This window comes from Theropithecus gelada, chromosome 5, assembly GCF_003255815.1.
Source record: "Theropithecus gelada isolate Dixy chromosome 5, Tgel_1.0, whole genome shotgun sequence".
Classification (NCBI taxonomy): Eukaryota; Metazoa; Chordata; class Mammalia; order Primates; family Cercopithecidae; genus Theropithecus; species Theropithecus gelada.
Genome location: NC_037672.1, coordinates 136,466,205 through 136,476,424, shown reverse-complemented (window position 1 = coordinate 136,476,424; position 10,220 = coordinate 136,466,205). Strand labels below are relative to the sequence as shown.

General features: G+C 49.2%; 1 protein-coding gene across 1 annotated transcript in view; it reads left to right on the top strand.

The window, feature by feature from the left end:
* The first annotated feature begins 2,769 nt into the window (after positions 1–2,769).
* ELF2 (E74 like ETS transcription factor 2) overlaps positions 2,770–10,220 on the top strand; it is a 126,996-nt gene continuing 119,545 nt past the window's right edge. Inside the window, exon 1 of the mRNA XM_025385740.1 lies at positions 2,770–3,024. The gene's annotated coding sequence lies outside the window, so the exon portion shown is untranslated. The remainder of the gene's footprint in view (positions 3,025–10,220) is intronic.

Genomic DNA, 10,220 nt, shown 5'->3' with positions numbered 1-10,220 from the left:
TTATCCACCTGGGACTTTCCGGCTTATTGCCAATTGGCAGTGGGAGAGACTTTCTTCTCAACGTGGCTGACAACAGAAATTACATGACTCGGCAGGTGATATCTGTCCCTAACAACAGGAATCAGGCTTTGTCTTTGCCGGCTCCTTAGTATGCTATGTTATGTTATGTTATGAAGATGCAATATTATTATTAATTAATTCCCTACAAATATCAAAGTGGGCAAAGGTTCCCATAAGTGATAAGTTATTTTACAAGAAGTGAGATAAAGACTCCCTTAGAAAGGGTGCTATGTTTGCAGAATCCTGTTTATTGTGTATTAAAGATTTTAATGTTACCAAAGCTTTACAAATTCTTTAGTTCAAAAGGGTGTCGATAGTCCTATGATTTAGAACTCAGGAATCCAGAAAACTTTGTCAAGAGTTAAGAGGATCTTTGATTAACACTCACGGTCTCCAGGTTTCCCCTGTGTTCAAGAGTAAAAAATTGTTAAATAAGAATAGGAGCCCTCAGAGTTGCTGGGAGTACAGGCGTGTGCCACCACGCCGGGCTAGTTTTTGTATTTTTGGTAGAGACGGGGTTTCACCATGTTAGCCAGGCTAGTCTCGAACTCGTGACCTCGGGCAATCCACCCTCCGGGGCCTCCCAAAGTGCTGGGATAACTAGCGTGAGCCACTGCGCCCAGCCCAGAGTTGCTTTTTTTTTTTTTTTTTGGAGACGGAGTCTCGCTCTGTCGCCCAGGCTGGAGTGCAGTGGCGGGATCTCAGCTCACTGCAAGCTCCGCCTCCCGGGTCTACGCCATTCTCCTGCCTCAGCCTCCCGAGTAGCTGGGACTACAGGCGCCCGCCACCTCGCCCGGCTAGTTTTTTTGTATTTTTTAGTACAGACGGGGTTTCACTGTGTTAGCCAGGATGGTATCGATCTCCTGACCTCGTGATCCGCCCGTCTCGGCCTCCCAAAGTGCTGGGATTACAGGCTTGAGCCACCGCGCCCGGCCCCTGAGTTGCTTTTTAAGATAGGAAGGGAAGACTCACCCCCAAGAAAATAGAGGCAACGACAATATTAACAAAAGAAAGAGATCATTACATTGTTAGGCTCTTCAGGGATTTAAATCTGGAGCCTCCTGCAGCTTTCTGACATTTGAGCCTTACTCTAGGGTGATTTCCAGGGTTCCAACGTCCCTTTCAAGAGAACAGCTATCACTTATATTCCTCGGGGTTCCTTCTTTGCTCCAGACTGGTTGTGAAGCCGTAAAAATGGTAACGCTGGAGCCCAGAAAGGAGCTGGTGAATACCGCGTCAGGTGCCAGGTTCATCGCCGCGAGGCTGCAGGAGCCCGGGAGAGGAGCAAAATCAGCCCCGCGCGCACCGGGACAGGCAGTGCTTTGTTAAAGAAACAAATACAGAAAACGCTGGGGCGGAGAACGGTGGTGGTGAAGGAATAGACTGAGGCGTTTGTATGCATTAACTGTGGCTAAGAAAGCCTATTAAAGAGACGCTCCTACGCAAGGCAACCCAGGGCACCGTGTCATTGGCTTTTGTGCACTTGAAGGCGCGTGAGAGTGCCCCGCTCGAAGGCTCCCCTTTGTGTGAAAGTGTGGAAACCAAAAGCTTCCAGCTACTGCTGGGTTTTCGTTTTCGAATTCGCAGGCACTTGGGCCAAAATACTCCTTCACCAAAACACTCTCATTCTCGCACCAACAACACTCAGACTTGAGTTACTTCTCCGTTGCTGACCGAGCAAGGAGCGACAATGGCTCGGTGCGGGTGCCCGCAGCTCCCCGGGCAGCGCCAAGGGGCCGCCCGCCGCGCTCCGCAGCTGCGCGCTGGGCCCCGCCACCCGACCGCCAGCAAACGCCGGCACCAACCGCCTCGCGGCCGGGCTGTTGGGCGGGTGGTAATTTCTGGGAATGGGGCGGGGTCGCGGGTGTACTACGCCGGGCTTTTGCTAGCGGGGAGGAGGAGCTGGCGGCGCCGAGGGGCGCGAGGCTGGCGGGGCGGTGCGCCACGTGCGTCACCGGCCGGGGCGGGGCCGGCGTCGCGCTCCTGGCCGGCGTCGCGCTCTTGACCGAACCCCCACCTTTCACTTAGCCAAGGCTGAGGAGTGGGGACTGGAAGGACCGGGCTAGGAGTTTTTGCAAAACCTCGCTCCCTGTAACTGTCAGACTGCCCGACTCTGGGGCCATCTCCGGAGGAGAAGGGCGGGAGTCCTGAGTTGGGGATGCGGTTACGGCGGGGTCTGCGGGGCCCCTAAGTGGCGAGGGTGTGCGCGTGCGGTCCCGGCCGGCTGGGGGAAGCCGGCGGGCGCTGCAGGTGCACGCGCGGCCCCGTAGTCCTCACACGCCTGCCCCGTGCGGCAGAGCCCCCTGCATCAATCCGGGGCTGGAGTGGAGAGCGAGATCGGGGAGCCCCGGGCAGGGAGCTGGACAAGTGACGAGCGTCTTTACCTGGGAAGGCGGGTTTGGGAGAAGTTGGGCGAGGAGAGGAGGGCGGGATTCAAGAGAGCAAAAGAGGCAGGTTCGGCGGGCTGGTGGGGGCCTGAGGGCGGCGGGGCCCCGCGGGGTATAAATAGCCGGCCCGCGTTTGACAGGCGCTGCGGTGACTGGCGGTGCCGCCCCCGCCCCCCCGCCGCGTGGGGAGGGGAGGAGCGCTCTGAGCTGGCGGGGAGGGGGAGGCGGACTCCAGTGTCCTGGTGGCGGCGGCAGGAGGCCGAGGGGGAGGAGCCGAGGAGGGGGGTGGAGGGAGGGGGCCGGGAGCGGGGCGGGGGCCACCATTGCTCCCCGCGCCGAGCTCTGTGTCGCCGCCGTCGCCTAGGCGGTTGGGGGTCGGTGGGGCGGCGCGGGCGGGGGTCGCTGCGCGGGGCGGCGAGCCTCTGTTTTGTCTCCTCTTCTCCCTGTGGAGCGGCTTGGGCTGCTGGGGAGGCCCCGGCTCCCTCCGGACGCTCGGCCAACGGCGGCGGCTGCTAGTCCGCGGCCCTGCTGAGAGGGAAAAGGACGCCGCGGTCTTCCCAGGCGTCGCGGAGAGCAGGTAAGAGCGCGGGCAGCCAAGGCTGGTGAGAGGGAGCGCGAAGGGCGCGGCGATAAAGCCTAGCTGTCCCGAGTGCCGCCGCCTCCCTCCGCGCCCCCGCCCCGCGCTTGTGTTGTTTGCTTCGGGGTATGCGGAGGGGTTTTCCGGCGGCTGTGGCGGTGACACCGGCCGGGGGCTGGGGGAAGGGGGCTGAGTGTCCCCGGGCAACGGTCGCGGAGCGGGACTTGGAGAAAGGAGAAGGCGCGCTGAGCGCCTGCCCGCGGGGAGCGCGGGGCGCGGGGCAGGGCTGAGGGAAGAGGTTACAGACCCCGGCGCGGGGGATGGGCCGAGCGCAGCTGGTCTCGCCGTGTTTACATCTCTGCGCGAGTCACCTCTGCCGAGAAGCGGACTGAACTGACCCGCCTCATCCCGCCGGGAGGCCAGGGCGGGGGTCCGGCTCCGGAGGAAGCGCGTCCTGGGAGGGTTTGTGTAGGGCGGGAGTCTGCGGCCGGCGCCGGGGCTGGGCGCGAGCTCGGGGCGGGACCTGGGAGGCTCCGGCCGCTCTGGGTGGCTGGGTTGAGGGGGGGTGCTGGACTCCAGTTTCCTTCCCTGTCGTGCCTTATCGCCGCCGCTTACCTTTCCTTCCTGGCGCTGCTAGCTTGCACGACAGGTTGTACTCGGCCGTTCTTTTATTCTCGCTCTCCACGCCGGCACCCTGCTGCCATCTCCCCCTGTTCCCCGGGAGGCTGGGAGGCTTGGCTCAGATCGGAATCTGTTTCTTAAACAAAACAAAAACGGGCTCGTAACACGCACGTCCAGCGACTGCCTTCTGGATCCTCGCGAAGCTGGCCCTCAGGGACTGCGCGACGGGATGGTCTAGGGGCGCGGAAGGAGGACGGCGAGGGCTCTGCCAGGGCTGGATGCTGACTCTACCCCAGGAGCTTTGTGATCAGGGCAGCCGAGCCCTCTCTCTTGCTCCTTTTGGGCATTTTTATTCCATGTCCGTAAAGGACCGAAAAAATACTCCGTAACACCAAGAATAGTCCAGATCGCACAGTTTCTAATCTTTTCCCTCTGTCAGCATCCTGGATGGACTCTTTCGCTGTAGAATAGCCTTTAAGTTCTTAGTACTTCATTAAATGAGGAAGAGGAGGACGCGTCATTGTAAAACTGTTAAAAATTCCCCCGTTTCATATGTTCATGAACGTTTACTTCAGCTTAATGGTTTAAATTTTAATCCGGTGATGAGAGAACAGTAATCGTGTGTTTGATAATCAGATTTGCTTTCCTTTTTATCTGTGACTCTCTATCCAGAAGTAAATTACGCACTTTCTTTCGTGCCAGAATCAGAGAAGGATGTATGCTTTACTAACAAAGGATTGGATATTTGTGTTTCGGAGTTTCTTCAAAAGGTAGAATGACTTTTATAGGACTGGAAACCATTAAATTACATTTAAGGGAGTTTAGGAATAATAAAACTTTTTATAGAGCATTACAGTGTACACAGTATATTCATGTAAATATTGTTGAGATGATATCTAGTAGTTAAACACATGAAATGGAAAATTGGAATATCAGGCAGGGCGTGGTGGCTCACGCCTGTAATCCCAGCACTTTGGGAGGCAGAGGTGGGCGGATCACCTGAGGTCAGGAGTTCAAGACCAGCCTGACCAATATGGTGAAACCCCATCTCTACCAAAAGTACAAAAATCAGCCGGGCGCGATGGCGGGCGCCTATAATCCCAGCTACTCAGGAGGCTGAGGCAGGAGAATTGCTTGAACCCAGGAGGTGGAGGTTGCAGTGAGCCGAGATCGGGCCATTGCACTCCAGCCTGGGCGACAAGAGCAAAATCCTGTCTCAAAAAAAAAATAAAAAATTGTACTATCCTGGGCATTTGAAATTTGAATATTTATGTCAACCTATTTTTAAGTTTAGTGATTTAACTCATTGGATTAATCGTTGTCTCTTATTTCAGACATAAATACTCATTTACAAAATAGCTTGAGTATGGTTGGAAAGAATTTGTAACTTTGGGATTTTTCTATCCTAAGTAAACAGATTGGTACCTGTGGCCTGTAGGGTCTTGCTAATGTTAATGGCTTTATCTGCACATGTTGTATACCATTTTTGGAGGGGGTAACAACGTCATTGTGATATAATTCACATACGAGTCAGTTCAGTTTCAAGTGTACAGTTTAGTGGGCTTAGTAATTAATTTTTTTAAAAAAAATTACTCCATTTTGCAGGTGAACAATTCAGTGGTTTTTAAGTACGGTTGTCCATCGGTATCTGTTGGGGGTTGGTTCTAGGGCCTTTCTCAGATACTAGAATCTATGGATGCTCAGGTCCCTAAAGTAAAATGGCATAGTTGCTGGATGCGGTGGCCTGTGCCTGTAATCCCAGTTATTCAGGAGGTTGAGGTGGGAGGATCTCGTGAGACCAGAGTTTGGACACCAGCCTGGGTGACAGAGCAAAATTCTGTCTCTTAGGAAAAATGAAGAAATAAAAACGGCATATTATTTGCATATAAACTATGCATATCCTCTTGTATGCTTTAAATCATCTCCAGATTACTTATACTACCTAATACAATGTGGATGCTATGTAAATAGTTGTTATACTGTGTGTTGTTTAGGGATAATGATCAGGAAAAAAGTCTGTACATGTTCATTTACAGACAATTTTTTTTGAGTAGTTTCTGTACCTCATTCATTGAATCCATGGATTCAGAACTCATGGATATGGAGGGCCGACTGTATATTCAAAGTTGTGCAGCCATCACTATAATCAATTTTAGAGCATTTTAATCATCCCCCAAAAGATCCCCATATCCATTAGCAGTCGCTTTTCATTTTCCCTCAGCACTCCAGTCCTATGCAACCACTGATCGACTTTCTATCTTTATAGATTAGACTATTCCGGACATTTTATATAAATGAAACCATATATGTGGTCTTTTGTGACTGGCTTCTTTCGCTTAGCATAATGCTTTCAAAGTATATCCATGTTGTAATATGTGTCGGTACTTCATTTCTTTTTTTTTTCTTTTTTAATTTCATCTGTTTTCTTCTTTTTTTATTTTTCTTTTTTTGAGACGGAGTCTCGCTCTGTCGCCTAGGCTGGAGTGCAGTGGTACGATCTGGCTCACTGTAACCTCTGCTGGTTCAAGCTATTCTCCTGCCTCAATCTCTTGAGTAACTGGGACCACAGGTGTATGCTACAACACCCGGCTAATTTTTTTTTTTTTTTTTTGTATTTTTAGTAGAGACGGGGTTTCACCATGTTAGCCAGCATGGTCTTGATCTCCTGACCTCGTGATCCACCCGCCTCGGCCTCTCAAAGTGCCGGGATTACAGGGGTGAGCCACCGTGCCTAGCCAATCTATTTTCTTTTTTATAGAGATGGGGTTTCACCATATTGCCTAGGGTAGTCTTGAACTCCTGGGCTCAAGCAATCCTCCCACTTTGGCCTCTCAAAGTGCTGGGATTTCAGGCGTGAGCCACTTTACCTGGTCCTTTTTAATTAAAGAAATTTTTTATAGTCACTTTTTTTTTTTTTTTGAGACGGAGTCTCGCTCTGTTGCCCAGACTGGAGTGCAGTGGCACGATCTCGCCTCACTGCAACCTCCGCCTCCTGGGTTCAAGTGATTCTCTTGCCTCAGCCTGCCAGGTAGCTGGGGCTACAGGCACGTGCCACTATGCCCAGCTAATTTTTTGTATTTTTAGTAGAGGTGGGATTTCACTGTGTTAGCCAGGATGGTCTCGATCTCCTGACCCTCGTGATCCACCCTCCTCAGCCTCCCAAAGTGCTGGGATTCCAGATATGAGCCACTGCACCCAGCCTATAGTCACTTTTTTTTTTTTTTATTGCTGAGTAATATTCTATTTAGGGATATATTACATTTTATTTATCTCTGCATCAGTTGATGGACATTTAAGATTCTATTTTTTTGGGCTATATGCTGCTATGAATATTCGTGTTTTTGTGTAGACGTCATTTCTTTGGGTATGTACACTTTTTAATAAATTAGCTTTTGACTTACCTGATACCAAAAAAAATTATCCATTTTGAGTATATAATTCAATACTTTTTAGTAAATATATAGAATTGTGAAACTATCACCTTGAGCTAGTTTTCGAACATTTCCATTGCCTCCAAAATTCCCTCCAGCCTGTTTGCAGTTAACCCTTATTCCCAGCCCCAGCCTCAGGCAATCACTGATTGGTTTTGTCTTAATCCATTTGCTTTTTCTGGATATTTTGGAGTTGTATAAATGGAATTGTACAATATGTAGTCTTTCGTATCTGGCTTCTTTCACTTAACATAATGTTTTTGGGATTCATTCATATTGTAGCATTTATCAGTTTTTTGTTCCTTTTTATTTTGAAATAGTATTTCTTTGTATGAGTATATGATAGTCCCCCCCCTTATCTATGTGGGATACATTCCAAGACCCCCAGTGGATGCCTGAAATCTCAGGTAGTATTGAATCTTATATATTTTTTTCTATATCTGTATACCTAGTTTAATTTGTTAATCAGGCATAATAAGAGATTAAAAACAGTATGATAGAATAGTTACAACAATATGCTATTCACAATTTCATAGATGGAAGATTTCTTACTGTAGATGTTAGCAAACTCGGCATAAAGTTTTTTTCTTATTAAATTGAGAACTTTCACTTTTTCACTTAAAAGTATTTTACAGCTTCTCTTTAGCATATCCAAATTGTCATCCTCATTACTCTTGAGCATTTGAGCCATTATTAAGTAAAATAAGGGTTACTTGAACACTAGCACTACGATACTAGTTGATCTGATAGCTGAGATGGCCACTAAGCAGGTAGTGTAGACAGCGTGAATATGGTGGATAAAGGGATGATTCACATCCGAGGCAGAGTGGCATGGTATGAGTTTTCATCATGCTACTCAGAATGGCACACAATTTAAAACATAGATTGTGTATTTCTGAAAATTTCCATTTATCATTTTTAGAACATGTTTGACTGTGGGTAACTGAAACTGGAAAGTAAAGCTGTAGGTTAGGGGAGATTACTGTAACACACTTTAACTGTTGACCAGTATATAGGTGTTTCGATTATTTCCAGTTTTTGACTCTTTTGAATAATACTCAAACATTTGAGTACAAGTCTTTATGTGAACATATGGTTTTGTTTCTCTTGGTTAGCTATCTGGGAGTAGAATTACAGCATCATATGTTTAGCTTTTTAGGACACTGCCAAACTGTTTCCCAAAGTGGCCGTAACATCTTATATTGCTAACAGCAATGTTTGAGAGTTCCAGTTTTCTTCATATCTTTGCCAACACTTACTATTGTCTTTTCAAAAAATTATAGCTGTTCTAATGGATATGAATTTGTTTGTTTGTCTTTGAGTCATTCTGTCGCCCAGGCTGGAGTGCAGTGGCGCATTCTCAGCTCACTGCAACCTCTCCCTCCTGGGTTCAAGCAATTCTCATGCCTCAGCCTCCCAAGCTGCTGGAATTACAGCTGAGCACAACTATGCTTAGTTGATTTTTTGTATTTTTAGTGGAGACGGGGTTTCACCATGTTGCCCAGGCTGGTCTCGAATCCTGAGCTCAGGCAATCCTCCGGCCTTGGCCTCCCAAAGTGCTAGGATTACAGGCATGAGCCACCGTGCCTAGTCTGATTTTGGTGATTCGTTGTGTTTTGTTTTTTTTTTTTTCTTTTTTTCTCTGTTTTAGTGGGGTCATTGTGATTTTTTTGTTTGTTTGTTTTTTTTTTTTTTTGAGACGGAGTCTCGCTCTGTCGCCCAAGCTGGAGTGCAGTGGCGGGATCCTGGCTCACTGAAAGCTCCGCCTCCTGGGTTCACGCCATTCTCCTGCCTCAGCCTCCCGAGTAGCTGGGACTACAGGCGCCCGCCACCGCGCCCGGCTCATTTTTTGTATTTTTAGTAGAGACGGGGTTTCACCGTGGTTTCACCGTGGTCTCGATTTCCTGACCTTGTGATCCGCCCGCTTCGGCCTCCCAAGGTGCTGGGATTACAGGCGTGAGCCACCGCGCCCGGCCGTCATTGTGATTTTAATTTTTAATTTTCCTTATGACTCATAGTATTGAGCATCTTTTCATGTGTCTTTTTTCTTGACCTATTTATGTCTCTAAAGTTGCAATTTTTTTTTTTTTTTTGGTGAAAAATCAGACCTTGGCGATTACCTTGAGCAGTAGGATGTTAATAATTCCCACAAGTTTAGCATTCCAATAATGGAACTCTTGGCATAAATGGGCAAAAGACAGGGTCTCACTCTGTTGCCCAGGCTGGAGTGCAGTGGTGCGACCAGAGCTCCCTGTAGCCTTGACCTCCTGGGCTCAAGCAGTCCCCCTACCTCAGCCTCTTGAGTAGTTGGGAATGGGGACCGCAGGTGCATACCACCATGCCAGGTTAATTTTTAATTTTTATTTTTTGTAGAGATGGGGGTCTCACTGCATTGCCCAGGCTACTCTTGAACACCTGGGCTCAAGCGATCTTCCTCTGTTGACCTACCAAAGTGGTGGGATTACAAGCATGAGCCACTGTGTCTGACCCATTTTTTTTGATGATATCGCTATTCAGATCTTTTGCTCCTTTTAAAATTGGATTGTTTGGGCTGGGTGTGGTGACTCATGCCTGTAACTCCAGCACTTTGGGAGGCCGAGGTGGGTGGATCACCTGAGGTCAGGAGTTCAAGACCAGCCTGGCCAACATGGCAAAACCCTGTTTCTACTAAAAATACAAAAATTAGCTGGAGGTGGTGGCGCATGCCTATAATCTCAGCTACTCAGAAGGCTGAGGTAGGGTAATTGCATAAACCTGGGAGGCGGAGGTTGCAGTGAGCTGAGATTGCAACACTGCACTCTAGCCTAGCGACAGAGCAAGGCTCTGTCTCAAAAAAAATAAAATATAATATAATAAAGCCGGGCGCGGTGGCTCAAGCCTGTAATCCCAGCACTTTGGGAGGCCGAGACGGGCGGATCACAAGGTCAGGAGATCGAGACCATCCTGGCTAACCCGGTGAAACCCCGTCTCTACTAAAAAATACAAAAAACTAGCCGGGCGAGGTGGCGGGCGCCTGTAGTCCCAGCTACTCTGGAGGCTGAGGCAGGAGAATGGCGTGAACCCGGGAGGCGGAGCTTGCAGTGAGCTGAGATTCGGCCACTGCACTCCAGCCTGGGCGACAGAGCGAGACTCCGTCTCAAAAAA